The sequence below is a fragment of the Emydura macquarii genome, unplaced genomic scaffold (genome assembly GCF_026122565.2).
Source record: "Emydura macquarii macquarii isolate MOO-44397 ecotype Brisbane River unplaced genomic scaffold, CSIRO-AGI_Emac_v2 contig_1263, whole genome shotgun sequence".
Classification (NCBI taxonomy): domain Eukaryota; kingdom Metazoa; phylum Chordata; order Testudines; family Chelidae; genus Emydura; species Emydura macquarii.
In genome coordinates, this window is record NW_027131400.1 from 7,526,549 (window position 1) to 7,542,424 (window position 15,876).

The window sequence follows — 15,876 nt, forward strand, 5'->3', positions numbered from 1 at the left end:
CTCCTTAAACTCTTCCTTGGATCCCAGGCTGTTTGGCTCGCCCCCTCTCCGCACTACTGAAACAGTTTTTAAGAAGATCAGTAATGTGCTCCTTTTGCTGGCCAATTCTAAGGGCTTGGTCAGTGCAATCCTTTACCAGATAGTGAATCACTCTCACTGTGCAACTTTAAAATTATATTAGCAAGTCTTGTTATAGCTAGATATGTGTTATTTATAGGATGTATAATTTTATAATACAAGGGCTTTGGGATTCTTTCAGGTTTAGAAGTTTTATCTAACCTTACATTATTTTTCAGTAATGTCCATGGTATACCCACACTCTGAAGTTTGTGGTTTAGATTTAAAATTTTCAAGAGAACAAATCCCTCTGAAAATCCTACTGCTGTGTTAGGTTTGACATAAACAGCAAGCCTGTAGGCTGTCTGCATTAATATATGGAGATTAAGTTTATCTGACAGCAAGACTGATCAGACTCAGAACAAAACAGTACTTATTTGAGTGCTTAATATGCTGTGGTCCCTGGAAATATCTCCACTAGTTATAAATGAAGCTTTCCCCAGGCTTAAGACCATGGAGAGCGTTAAGATTCCCCCCTCCCCCCCCCCCCATTATTTTGGAGGTATTCTAGAGAAGGGGAAATGCCCAAGTACAAGCAATTTTTTAGTAATGCATGTATTTTAATAGAAGGAAAGAACAGTGCCTAGCTGTGCAGAATTCCCAAATCTGTTTTATAGTGAACAAAGTTAAATTCTTTTTGCTGTCATTAACCTGGTGAAAGAACTATCCTATGACTATTTGTTATATACACATGGCTGTTTAAAAAAAAGAGAGAGAAATGAAGATCTTTTGGATTTACACTGATTTGATGTATTTAATTCATTACTTTCAAAAAGGAGATAAATTAATTGACATGAATAACATTTTAAACTTTCTCCACCAGGTGGCACCAAAGTTCTGAAACTTGAATAGCTCCTACTGCCATACAAATCTGCTGATTCCTTTTCTTCAGTTGAACATCAACGTTTCTTCATCTTCAGAGACTGCTTTCTCAGGTACATATTCTCATTATGAAAGATAATTCTTCACCTACGTAGATCACTGTCTGCATTTCCCTTATAATGCTCCTAAAAGCAGAATCTTTGTTTCTGCATTTGAGATTACAATCCCCTGACATCCCAGTTAGCTGTTGTGGTGATGGCTATGATGCAGTGGACATGATTAGGTTTCATGAAAGGAATAAGCCACTGGATCTTGGGAGCAGCCGAATCCCTAAACAACCACATTTCTGTTTTTTCCTAATACAAATGTCATTTAGTAATTTTAATTAAATAATTCAGGGGAAGAGCTATGAGAGAACATAAGCAAAGTTTTCTAAATAGAATGTTTTCCCAAGAGGTGTTGTTGGGGGCTCTTTAAAAGTTATAAGTGATTGGAGAATGCTTCTTAGGTTTGTTTAATTTTATTTGCCCCTGTAATGCACCCACTTGGAATTGATCAAATTTTCAGAAAAACTATCATCAGATAACATTTGTACCTCTAGGACTGCACAAGACAAAAGAAAGGCGAGGCTTTGGTCCTTTACAAACATAGCAGTGCTTTTGTATTACCGACTCTCATAGGCAGGTATAATGTTTCTCTTCTTAGCCCCATAGGTAGACCCATTGAACTGAATGGGGATATGGGTGTGAGTAAAGCCATCAAGATTTGGCCCATTGCGCACATGTTAATACATAGGAGACAAAATAAGTGCCACTAGAAAAATTCATTTTTACACATGCACGTTCATGGGCCCCCAAATATGCAGATTTAGGAGGAAGGGTCCTTTCACAATGTAGGATTTTCAGAGTGACATGCAAGTAATTTTGAAGAATCCAGTAGAGTGCTGAATCCCTCCAATAGCCAGAATGAAAAAGGCATACAGCACACTGCTAACGTACTAGCCCTGGGCTAAGTCTTAATTTCTAGCTTCACCACCTCCCACTCCGTGTGAGGACACCAACATAAAATACACTGGAACATTATGTGCAGTGCTGAATCAAAAAGTCATAAGCCGGGGTGTGTTTTGTATGCAAAGAAGTTTAGTACTCGTGAAAGATGATCAGCAGGTTTGGATGGGAGGTTTCCATTTAACTGCAGGACTATTACAGGCTGGGCTGTGACAGTGCCAGCTATCCCACATTGCTGGGGCCACGTGCCTCCTACCTGCTCTGGGCGACTATTTTTATCCATGAAAAGTTTATCCCTGTCTGTCTATTCAGCATTGGGCCTCTCAACTGAGATTCCAACAAAGATGCCTGTTGTGATGACTCTGCAATGTGGATAGCACACCACATGGAGTTAGAGATCCACCAGCTGGGTGGGCATCACATGGGCAGCAAAGCAGTTGCTATGTTAAGGGACAGTGGTTAAAATTTTCAAAAAGTGCCATTGGCATTTAGTAGCTAGCTGTCACTGAAAGTCAGTGGGACTTATTCATCTAAGCACCCATTGCACTTTTGAAATGGGAGTTAGGTGCTTTTGAAAATTGTACCCACTGTCTAATAACCAACAGTGTTAATTTGCGGTTAAAACTCATACAGTAGCATAAAGTTGGAAACCATGGAGAGCAAAACAGACTTCAATAATCTGAATCCAGTGTGCAGTGAGGTTTCCTGATGCATGAGATATCACCAGCACAGAGCGTGAAGTCTGGGTCTAAGAAAAAGTTACATTTTGAAGGCTAACTACTGCATATACTTGGTTTAGTGATGTGCTGAATGAACTCTCTTACCCTGGTGCTTTGAGGCATTCAATACATTACTAGAAAATAGCTGGATTTAAAATACTGGCAATTGAAAGGTAGGTCAAATTTTTAACCTTTTAAAAAAAAAAAGTGTGGATTGAAGACAACTAAAGGATTAGAGGAAAAATTCTTCAGAGCTGCACAGTATATCTCAGCTCTAAAATTTGGCTCTCTTTACATGTGCTTATTTTCCATTGATGATAGTTGGAGTTTGGCACACATATGGAAAGCAGACTAGACAACTGAAAATTTAAGAGGATAATTGTGCTCTTGGAGTAGCTTCTTGCCTGGATCTTGAAAGGTTCTATTCTTTTCCACAGTTCTGGTTTGTTTCTTTTATTTATTTATTTAGCCTCTCTCGGGACAATTGCAGGTGTTGAACTAGGCTGGCCTGCATTTTGCTCTTCCATTAGCTTGCACTTTTTTGTAATAAATAATCCATCTGCTCCCTGCAATGCAAACTGGGGAGATATTCCTCTTCTGAAGCAGCTGTGCTGGAGATGCTGCTGCTGCTGCTGAACAAAATGGGAGCTACTGAGCAATCATTTGGAGACTGGCTTTTAGGAGGGGGGGAAAAAAAAAGCCGGCTAATGAGCGCTGAGAGGAAGAGATGACACTTTTTGCAAAACACCAGAAGGTATTCTCTCCAAATCCCATACACTACCTTTAAAGAGTTATAATTAACCCTGCAGTATTCACTTAATTAAAGTTTAATTAAATATTTTCTGTCCTTAATGAACATATATTTGCAGCCAGGAAAACCTACTGACAGCTGTGTTTCCTAAGAGTAGCAATAAACATTCAGGGGCCAGATAAACTAAACTAAATGAGGACTTTTAGTCCTGCTCCAAATAATGGAGGTAAAATTGGTTACCAGTTAGCTGTTTTCTGGGGGTTTTTTTAAGCCTATGCCTTCCTCCATAGATTGAATGGCAACACTAGCCTTCGAGGGATGCTCCCTGCACGTATGCCTAGCAGTGTGGTCACCACCCATTTCTGCTATTTAAAAGGTGGCAGTTTTAATAAAAGGCCGGATACACAGGCAGTACTATCACATTTTTTACCCACTCCTATCTGCCCTCCCATGTAGTGTTACACAAAGAGCTGGCTTGTCTGGACCCCGTATACCTCTCGAAATTCTGCAGGTCTGATCGGTGCTGAGGACTCAGGCAGAATGAGGCGAGCACAGAACATAGACATGTCTGTCTAGCTCCGGTTCAGCACCATAGTATCTGAGCGCTGCACCATCTTTAATGTATTTATTCTCACAATACCCTGATGAGGTAGGAAGGTGTAGCCTCATTTCATAAATGGGGCACTGAGGCAAGAGCAGCTAAGTGATTTGCCCAAGGTCATATGGGAAGTCTGTGATAGAGTAGGGAAGCAAGCCCAGGTCTTTCAAGTCTCAGGCCAGTGCTCCAACCACTGGACCATCCTTGCTCTCCATGAATTGCACATGCCCTGAGCAGCCCAATACACAGAAAGCAGTGCTGAGTAACTGGAGTGGTGATGTGGGAACCCCCACAAACCAATTCCCCTTCCCACAAGGGGCAGAAAATGGCCTTTATGCCCCATACCTCATTCCAAAGACACCGATACGAACAAAGCTTTCCTCAACCTCGCAACAGTAAAGGGGAGAGGAGTGGGAAAGGGGTAGAGAAGAGTGCAACTGGCTTTACATTTGCAATGTTTGCTTCACGATGGTGCAACCAATATGGCAACATTGAGTCACAGTTACACAATCCCATGTTGACACAACATGAAACAAACCTGATCCATTAGAATACTGTACCTATGTTACATAGATTTCAATACAAATAAATAAGATGGTACTAGAGTGCTGCAATTCTTTTGTAACATAACTAAAGACTAGATGAAACTCCGAGATTCATATAATTCTAGACGGGACAGATCTAGTGCTCCTCTGACTATCTCCATTTGTACCCATCACACGGCATTACTTCCCTACATTTTTTTTTGTCCATTCCTATGAAAAAGAGGGATTTTCTTCCAGAATCCAGCAGCCTCTCTGATTTTTATAGAAAGAGAAATCAGAAAGAGCACTGCAAGTTTTGAACTTTACATACAGAAATACAAATACCAGGTCTGAATAGCAAAGCAATTATCTTACATAAGTGTTAGTCATTTGTACTAACCTGTGATTAAAAATTCACGTCTCAGCACTTGCTGTCATCTTTTTTGGAAATTACATTTTCCATTTCCTAGGCCTTGACCTCGGGCAATGGAGTTTTGAAGCAATCATGTCTTGATAATTTATTAATGTTTAAATACAAATGTTGCAACTTTGAGTGCTTTGTTTAGTAAATACTCACCAATCTACTGTAACAAAAAGAAAAAATGCAAACAACATAGGCTTTTACTGGAAGCTGCAGTTTTCACAGGCACTGTACTCTGAGCTCCCAGCTATAACAAATTTCATTTTTCCATTCCTGTATATATGTGGACATAGGATCCTTTCTAACTTTTTGTTATTACAGTTACTACCACTGCTAACTTGTCAGTTGCCCATACCTTAGAAAGCTTGTAATGCCCTGGTGGGAAGCTTTATCTCATCATAACTTGAAAGAGCCAAAGTTTTGTCAAATTAAGTGTAGTTACTGTAGCTGAAGAATTGCAAAGAGGTTTGGGAAAAAAGGGAAGAGGCGAAGAGTAAAATCTCTCTTCTCCTTTTTGTCCCTGCGCTTGTCTCCCATATGCATTTTCTTCCTAAAGGGGCCCAACCCTCCTCCTTCCCAGAATTTTGTGCATTAATCTTATTTATGTTATTTAAGGATTCTGGTTGAGGCATACGTAATACATTCAGGGAATGGGGATGGGGTGGGATTGTTTGTTAATTCTTGCATCCATGCTGCCTAGCTGTCATGGTGATAGGTACAACAAAAATGAGTGAAATAAAAAATAAAAATAAAAAAATTAGAGGGCCAAATGATTCTCTCCTGCTTAAAAAAACTTGTGGGAGGGGAAGAGCTAAGAGGAAAAAACTCTGCAACCTTATGGATTTCGCCACTGATTATCTCTTTGGGTGAGGAAGGGAAGACAGAGGGCACAATACATGATCCTCAGGACATCTGAGGAGGGTCAGGACACTAGTGGAGATGGTCAGTGATTTTTGTGGTATTTCCCATGGGCATGCCATCTCTCCCATCCCCTGTGGCAGCAAGTCCCCACTGGTTCACTGCCTGGGCCAAAAATCCCCTTTGGTGTAGGGGTGAGATTTGAGAGTGCAGAATGGGAGTCCATGTAACAGTATCCGAATGTTCAACTTCTGGGAAGACCCACACGTTTGGACAAGCTCCCAGAATTGCAGAGACATCCCTCCTCCACCCACAGAGATCACATGTAGATGCTTCTCTGATTTTGGCTGTAGACTGTAGGAGACAATGCCACTGAGATTCAACCTTCTTCTCCAAACTTAAGGGCATCCTGCTTTGATTGAAGTCAATGGCAGAACTCCAATGGAGCTCAGTTGGAGCAGGATCAGACCCTAACTTGGGACCAGTTTTGCTGTTTTCCTGCCCTCTTGCCAACAGGAATTCATGATTCAACCCACAGCTGGCAGAACTGCAGGGCAAACTTGGAAACAAACTCCTTTGGTTTTAAAGTTATTTTCTTTGATATTATTTTCTGGCTCAGAATTAAATGAAGATCTCTGACCACCCTGAATAGATTCATATGTCAGATTCTTACAGTGAATGTGAAAATGGAACTTCTCAATAATCTTGCCTTCCCTGGACTTTGAACTTCAAGAAAGTATACTAAAACAAACACCATCCAGCACTAATCATACTCTTTTGGTGAAACTAGACAAGTCCTTGCTTGCAGTGACTTCTGGTATTCACTATGGTGTTGCATTAGCTACTTCCTAGATACTCATCCCACCTGAATAATCAGTAGAGTATTTCCTATCTGCTTTAATAATTTCCTGTTCTGTTAACATTGTTATTTGTATAACATCAACAGCACATCATGCATTGATTCAACATTATTAGTGTTTCACCATTTTAACATCCATTATTTCACCATTTAGTTATTCACCCTAATTTTTTACATAAAAAGAATTAGGCTAAAGTTATTGAGGATGTTGGTGCTGTACAATTTATTCTGTGCACAGGATGCTTTAGTTATTGAACACATATTGCTGTATTTGTAAAGTGTTTTGGGGTCCTACAGGATGAAAAATGCTATAGAAATAGGTGGTGATATAAAATAAATACTAACTTATAGTTAATCACGCAGATAATGCAAATTGATCATGATGGGACCTGCAAAAGTTAATGGAAAGATTCCAGTTAACTTCTAGGGGCTCTGGATCAGATCTATAGCACAGCAATTTTTAAAAATACATAGTTGTCAGTGTTAGCAGGGTTCTTTTATAATGCTTTCCCTGACCAGTATAAAAAGCCTCTTTACTTAGGAGAAAAGTAAGATTCTCAGGAAATCTACACTGTAAGACTTACACCAATATAATACACAATCCACTCAGGTCAAGGAAATCACAGTAGAGCTGTTATGTTTTGTGCATGGCAGCTACATCACAACTCACTTTTCTGCCATTTACCTTTAGTCAAAAGAAGTTTAAACTGACAGATCAGCCTTTTTTGGCTGTTGTTCTGTAACTGATAACCCCAGTCTATTTCTCCAGGCCTGTGGAAAAAAACAGCCTGACATGCAAAAAGAAAAAAAAAATGTATCAAAGCTTTTCAAGTTTACAGATCTGAGCAATGGAGGTCAGTGGTGAAATCTTTTCCTTCTTGTCTCCCGTCCCCGCCCCAGCTTCACACCCAGTTCTTTCAACTTCTTCCATAAAAGTTTATATACATGGCTCTGACAGGGTCTCATCCAGAGTCTGTTGAAGTGAATGGGAAGACTCCCATTTAATTCAGAGGGCTTTGAACCAGACACTTCATCCAAAGAGCACCTGAAAGCACTTCAAAAAACATTAATTAATGAAACCTCAGAAAGGTATTGATTCAATGACCATTGAAGTCAATGGAAATCTTAACCATTGACTTCAGTGGTCATTGTATTAGGCCCAGTATTTGTAGCTAGGCGAGCAAAGAGCACAGTGGCTGAGAGTTGTAGAATATAGGTGTCTCAATTCCCAGTCCCAGGCAGACCATACTAGATATGAAGACTATTTTTGTTCTTTGTTCACTAAATTTGTCACTCTCTCAGGTAAAACAACAGAATCTGTTGTTTTGGCAGCTCTCCTTCTGCCCCAAAACTCATAGCGACTGCTTGAGTTGTCATGAAAGCACCCAGAGGAGCTGTGTACTACAGTTCCTCTCTAGCAGTGTGGGGGAAATCAGCTCCAACAGTAACCCATTTGCTATGTAACCTTTTCTTAAATGCTGTCGAATGAATGCCATCACAAAGAGAAACAGCAAATACTGAAAGAGGAATGCGAAGGATGTTATGAAAGGGATAAAGCAAGAGAAGGAATTGTTCAGACACATCTCTCAGGAAAGGTGATGTAATATGTACCGTGGGACATAACTAGTAGTTGAAATACCTACTTAGAGCTAGAGTAAGTTGTTACCAGAAGGCGCTGTTGTCTAAAACAAAGCTAGAGCAGGGAATGCAATTAATTGATTAGACCTTGGTTTGATAGAAACATGGTAGGTCTTTACATTTTAAAAAACTATTGTTAAGGCTTAGCTGATTGGGGCTTTAAGATCAGTGGATGAAAGACAGATTTATTGATGTTTTAAAGGGGTACTGTTTTATTATATATTATTATTATTATAATCTGTATTTTGGTAGTACTTGGGGGTCCCAATCAGGATTGTGGCTCAGTTGTGCTATTTGCTGTACACTCGGGTAAATGCTGTAGATGGTATTGGCAAGGGTTTACTGATGTCTGTCTTACCTGTTCATATAATTTTTTTTAAAGAGATCTTGGCTGTAGCATGAATAATATTTTATTTTTTAAAAACTCCAACTCCTGTACTGTGTACCACATTGTAAGCAAAATGGTACACATGCAAGCATTGAAAACAAGTAGCTGCCACTAAAAAAAGAATGCATCCATTTTCAGTAGGATAATTCATGAATAATGAATAAACAAGCAAACAAGTAGTAACCTTTGGGCCACTGTAGATTAATTAATTATTGCAAACATAGCAAGAATCATACACCAGGGACTCCTAGTATGAAAGTTTTATATTTAGGAGTTGGAAGCTGTATTTAGAAGTGGGACTGAAACAACTAATTAGTCAGTTATTCTCTTTTCTCAGGTTTCTTTAGCTGTTCCCAGTCAAACACTGGACATGTTTCCAATAAGAACATACTCAGATTTTTCACAAAATTAAACTTCACAACATGTGCAGAAATTAATTATGTTTTTCTGAATGAATTGAAAGTGATTGGACAGAATTGGGGATTTTTCCTGTTGTCAACTACCTAATGATTATAACGAGACTTGTGAGGTTGGAAAATATGATGTTTAGTCATGTTTGCTAGTCCTTAGCCTAGCTGTAATGTAGGCATCAGCAAAACACACAAAGTAGGATTGAGAGTGCTATATGGGAAATCTGCTCTCTCCTCCCATTCTTCCCATACTTGACACCCTCCATCCTTTGGCCCTGCACATTGCCATTTTCCTTTTGATCAAAAGTAACAGTATGCAGCTCTTGATCTAATTTTTTCATCTGAATCGACTTAAATTATGCAGCACTAAATCTCTTTTCTTGCAGTGTAATCTCGTTTCTGTTCCCCATATGGAATTATATGTTCTTTTTTGTAAACACAGACCACTTGAGACACACATGTTCTGGCTCCTGAGGAAAAACCTCGAAGACCGTGGATTATAGAAAACACAATTTCTGTTTTGAAGCTAAGTGCAGTTTTTAGGTTTTTCAGCATTTTTGATTCCCAACCAGTTTCTGCATGCAGAAAAACACAGCCTTAAAAGGGCAATGGTACAACTTCTGACAACTAATTGTGTGGGGTTGTTTTTCGGGTGTTTTTTGTTTTAAACGACTTATCTAGTAAAGTCAACCTGCATGATGAAAGAAATGCATTACTGAAATGCATTAGTCACAAAGCACACCTTTCACCACTCAAGAGACTTCGATTATGATGTACATTGTACTGCGGATATCACAGCGGCCTCTCTTTTGTGGGCAGAAAATCCTCTCCTCTTTGTGTACACAATGCTATCGGTCACTCCACAGTTTCATTCTCTTTTATATATATATATATATATATATATATATATCATAATTGTGTCCTATCAGTCAAAGGCATAAAACCAACCCAACCAGTTCATATTTATGGAATGAGCAATTTATTTGTCCTCTTCTCCTTCTGCCCTTCTACTGAAAGCTATTAAAACATCTTAGAGAGGCATCAGGGAGGCTAACCGTAGCCCTGAGAATTTACAAAATCCGGGGTTAACAGCAATGTGTTGCTTCCGGTTTGCATACTCTGGTTTGCATACTCCATAACATGCCCATTCCATTCTGCATCAGGAGGGACCAGCCATGACATAGCTAACAATAAATCTGAAATACATCGGACAACTAGTATTTCTACTTTGTGTCAGAAGAATAGGGAGCATAGAAGGGCTGCTAAAAACAAGATGAAAAGGATGGTAATGTGCATAGTAAATAGCGAGAGGAGCCTAAGAATAAAATATTAATTGTTAAACAATCTAATTTTGATCCAGCCTATTGAGTGGATGAAAAGATTAGGTGATAAAAATGTTTTTCAGGGTCAAAAGTTGTTTTCCTGAGTAACGTGAAGCGTGGTGTGTCAGGGGAGCCCAGCCCTGCAAGTAAGGCAACACCATGCTATTGTACTACAAACGGCTGTACCCTATTTTGGGCGTTGACTGGGAATACCAAGCTTCATAGTTGGCAGTCTGATCACGCTGCAGAAAAGTAATGTACACAGAGTTAAAGGGGGAGGCAGTTGTGTTTGCCAACTCCAGCACTTGGTAGGAAATGGCTGATACAAACTTGATGAGTGGAAATGCTAAGAGATTGGTTAAGCATAGGCTTTATTTACTATCATAAATCCAGAGCATTATGGGAATTAGGGGTAAAGTGATGACAAGAGAAGCAGGCTTCTTGTTGTTGTTTTTAAAGTGTTTAGTGTATTTATAGAGCAGCTAAAGGAGACCAGTGTTTTCATAAACACTGAACTTAACATTTGAGCTAATTTCTCTCCCACTCTTCAAGCGAGCATCCATACACCACATCTGGCATCAGTAGGTCTGACTAGTATGAAAGGATTGCAACTGAAATTTGTAACATCACAAGAGATGGCAAATTACATTCTGTAATACTAGAGCATCTTGCTGACTTGCAAAGAGGACATTTTGCATGTAGTATAATTAATTGGCTAATTATTAAGTCCTGTCTAAAGGGCTTTTCTTCAACTTTGGAAACTGAGAAGAATCTCCCATACTTTGTTTTATCATGAATGTGTTTCCAAATAATCAAAATACTTGCAGCCTGGAGATCTTTGTACCAAAGTATAGTATAGTTTGTAGAATACATGGTCTTTAAAATAAAAAATAAACAAACAGAGAAGTACTGCTAGGGTTTATGTAATTTTTTCCCCTAAGCAAGTGCAAGTATATTGCAGAAGACACTATTCAAATAATGTTCACTGAGGTTGTAATTTCCTGTTGGAGCAGCAAAGAAAACAGGGTCATTGATTTAAAGCAATACAACAAATGATTTTCTCTACACAAAGCTCCCAAAGGCGTGAAGTTACTGATTTTTTTCCCCCTCCCAAACCAGACACTTCTGGTTTTGTGATGTGCATCAGATTATTGATAAAGTACACATTAATTCATTGAACTAAAAATAATTGTAGGAGAGACTAAAATGCTTGTAGAAAAGCATCTATATTAAAATAAAAAGGGATAAAAAATAATCGTAAGGTTAATTACGTCTTTTTGTAGATTCACATTTCTGGAACTTAGGTTTATTTAAACAAACAGACAAACCAACCAACCCACCCACCCACCCTGAAAGAACTGAAGAGAACGTTTGACTGCAGAAGCCAAAAAGAAAACATATAAAAAGAGATGCTTGGAATTTCAAGGCACTGGGAAGAAGACAGCACAAAATAGTGATTGAAACCTAAAGAGATGTGACAGTCGCATCTTAAAAGCATTTATTTATTTATATGTTTTTATCAGCAGGAGTCCTGTGCAGTTGTCTTGCATTTTTACAGCAAGAGCAGAGCACAGCTGATGCCTGGCCTTTGGAACATGTCATTTTGAAGATAGCACGTATGGTATTAATAAATGTAGAACAATAGTTGCTGTCAAGTTGGTTACAAGGCAGTAGTTCACTGAAGGGGGCCTGACAATGGCAAAAACCATTAGAGCACCGCCTGAGAGAGTGTTTTATATGCTTCAGCTGAACCCAAAAGATGAATTGATGCCTTGGATCTGATTTTAAGGCATCTACTTTAGAGAGTGTTTTGGTTTTTTTTGAAGAAGCAGGAAACAATTGCTTCATTCCCCTCTTTTTCCTTTAGTCATCTGCATACACTCAGACAGCAAGGAGACAAGACATAATGGAACAAATTCTGCTCTGATATAAGCAGATGCAACTCTGATGGAATCAACTGAGTCTTCAATGAAACCATTCCTACTTGCACCATGTCTGAATATGGCCTTCTATTTCTTATTTCCCTAGAGCAGAGTGGCCTAATGGACTGAGCACTGGATTGGGACTCCAGAGACTTAGTTGGTACTCCTGGCTGCTGGATGACCTTGGGCAAGTCACATCACTGATATGTGCCTCAGTTTTTCCATCTGTAAAATGGGGCTCCTGGTACTGACCTCCTTTATAAAGAGCTTTGAAATCTACTGATGAAAAAGCTGTATATAACAGCTAGATTATATTATTAGTAAAGAACCAATTGGAAGAGATACCAGCAGGAAGTACCCAAACACACTACCAAATGATGAAAAACAAAGATTAAACTTCCAAACAGACTTAAAATAAGGTGTGACTGTTTTCCCCACCTCTGCCTTTGTGCTTGTCTACAGAGGAATACAATTAAGAAAGGCAGTCATTGTTTAGTAACAAAGTGTTAACAGGCTCTTCAGTTCTTTAATAAGTACAAACTACAGCTACTATAATTATTCTGTGCTTTTAACAACACACCCCAGTGCCATTTGATTTTTATTTTTAAGGTGTCCCATTTCCCTCCTCCCCTTCATGGGTGATTATTTATTATATTTTGCTGCTGAAGCAAGCAGTTGTGTCCCTCTGTATGTGCACAATATACTTAATACAACTCACACTTAGAAGGGTTTCCTTCTAGGATCTCAAAGCAATTTACATACACAGAAACCTCCCAAACAATCCCAACAGTAAGCATTACTGTGTCTGTTTCTACATGTGGGAACTAAGACGCAGAAAGGTTAAGGTTGTGGCCAGAGCTACAAAATAAGTCAGTACCAGAACTGAGAATAGAAACTAGGAATCCTGCCAGCCCCGTGTCCTTACCCCTACTGCCTCCATATGAATTACCTAAGTCACAAATAAATGCAACACAGACACTTATTTTTATAGTAAGTGTATTGAAGGCTTTCATATCTAATTTCAGGTCCTTTAAAACAAGATTTTCTATAGTCATGGTATCACCGTATCAGCCCTCCCCACCCGCAGGAATGCAGAGATGGCAGTTGGGGACTGAACAGGAGACAATGAAAAATAAGACAACAAACATATGGAAATATTTATCTCTCATGGTTGAAGAAAAAGTCTTTCCTGTACAGTCTTCAATTTAGGATGTCTGTGGGGATGAGTCTCTTCCACTATAATTAAAGGAATGATTTCCAGCTAACTTAAATGTTCCCACTTTCTTTTGGAAGAGAGTATAAACACACCTTCTGGTCAAACTTACTTGTAAATGCTGGAATTTAAAACCCAAGAAATGAATGTTTGAAAGTTTTGTAGCCATAGATATAAGGGGAATAATAAATGCGATTGGCCTATGCAACTAGTTTTGGGTGCTTGACTGAGTGTCAAGAGCCTACTTTCACAGTGTTCTGAAAATCAGGCCCCTTAAAGATACCTTAGGTTGAGCAGTCACAAACCGGGGCCCCACAGAATCACTTGCCACTTAAAAAAATCTTATCCATGAACAATATTTAAGAGTGTGTCATGCTGTGGAACTTCAGATCTTGGGCTTGGGTAAAATTGTAATAGCTTCACCGAGGAGCTATGGATTGGCCCCCATATGCCAAATGTACCTTTGCTATAGAAAGTGGCCCTTTGTTGTCTTTGTTCAACAAGGCTCACCTTTCACAGGGTGTGTGATATAGCAAGGGCAGAGGGCAGTAGGAGAGTGCTACTATTTGAGTTCCATGGGAGTGGACGAGCCTGCCCACTGCTAAAGGCCCCTCCCCCAGCCCAAGGGGAGGAGCCACTGGACCCAAGACTCAACTGATTTCGTGGGACAACTATTGAAAAAACAGGGACGGGCGTGAGAGTCAAAGGATCAAACGTAGGGAGCCTGAACGGGACACCGAGCAGAGAACCCTAGACAGCGCCCACTGCTCCCGGAAGGTGTCAAGGGAGCCAGAAGACGCTGCCCAGAGGAACTCTGCCCAGCTGCATGAACGGACAGAGGAACGGAAATAGGCCCCACAGTCGCAGGGCCCCCCCCAGCCAACCTCCTCTCCCTGGTGTTATAGATGGCCACTTTGGCCAGGGCTAGGAGAAGGTTGACAAGGAGGTCCCGCGACTTTGCGGGGCCACAAGGGAGGTATGTAAGCCCCAGAATGCTCAGGGCTCTGTTCCCTGCAGACTAGCTAGAAATCATGAGGGGGCAATTAGGAGCAGCTGAGGCCAATTAAGACCCAGCCAGGTGCTTGATTAAAACCCTCTGCTCCAGACAGACAGAGCGTGAGTTGGAGGAGTAGGCGCGCCGTGCCGTGCCGTGCCGTGCGCAGGAGTGCAGAGTTGTGTGAAGGAGCCGGAAGGAGTTCGGAGTTGTGTGAAGGAGCAGACAGGAATTCTGAGGAAGGTACCGGGCTCAAGAAGCCAGAAGGACAGAGGGGGAGGATGGGCTAGTGGTTAGGACATTCACATAGGGCTCAGGAGACCCAAGTTCAATTTCCTGCCCTGCCATGGACTTCCTATGTGACTTTGAGCAAGTCACTTAGCGTACGTCTCCACAGCCTACAGCTGCAATCTCCAAGCCTGGGATGGCAGACTTGTGCTTGTGGAGCTTACACTACAGGGCTAAAAATAGCTTGGGGGGGGCCTCAGAGCCTGAGCTGTACCCCAAGTTGCAACTTAAAAATGTTGTCGACACAGCTATTGCTAGTGCAGTAGCATGTGCTCCATGTATCTGCGTTCTACCTATGTGAGTTTAGAGGCTCGCTGCCACTGGCCATATAGATGTACCCTTAATGTCTCTGCCTCAATTCCCCATCTGCAAATGGGGAGTTCACTCATACGGGTGTTGTGAGAACACTAAAGATTGTGAATTGCTTATCTACTATGGCAAGTACCTAAGATTCAGTAAATAAATTAAGAGGTTGTAACAGTACATGTTCCCTGTAATCTTTTCTAGCACACTTTCTGGTAAGGGGATTGCAGAGCAGAGTCAGCCACAGTCTGAAACATCTTTTTATGGAGAGAAGTTGACTCAGATCCAGCTGCCTTTTGTGCTTCCAACACACCCTTTTCTGTACACGATCAATGAATGAAGCAATGCCATTCTTTAGATTCAGTGAAGGTACCGACAACAGATGTTGAGTGTTTGAAATATGGCCAGACACGTGTGGGGCAGTTTCCTTGACACTTCCCTGGTCCTCTTTGACCTCCACACCTGATCTCACAAGCTCAGACTATGAACATACCAACTTCAGTCTGTCTGAATGAAAAGCTTGATGTTGTGGAGGAATTTTCAAAATATATGGTAGTCTAGCTGTTTCTCTGATTAGAGTAGTGTGTTTCTAGGTCACATGCTTCATTAACCTTGATGGTATTTCAGACTTATTTTTAAACTGCAGTACATTTAAGCTCTATTTTTGTTAAATCCTGTTTTTCCTTAATAGATTGAGCAGTTATTGAACCAGGGCTTCCAAG

General features: G+C 40.3%; 1 protein-coding gene across 3 annotated transcripts in view; it reads left to right on the forward strand.

The window, feature by feature from the left end:
* The window catches only part of COA1 (cytochrome c oxidase assembly factor 1), a 64,479-nt gene that overhangs the window by 29,691 nt on the left and 18,912 nt on the right, over positions 1-15,876 (forward strand). For 2 of the 3 annotated variants that reach the window (XM_067550372.1, XM_067550373.1), the window contains exon 2: positions 941-1,052. The gene's annotated coding sequence lies outside the window, so the exon portion shown is untranslated. Of the gene's footprint in view, positions 1-940; positions 1,053-14,702; positions 14,807-15,876 lie in introns of those variants that run through there. The other variant, XM_067550374.1, reaches the window with a different exon arrangement.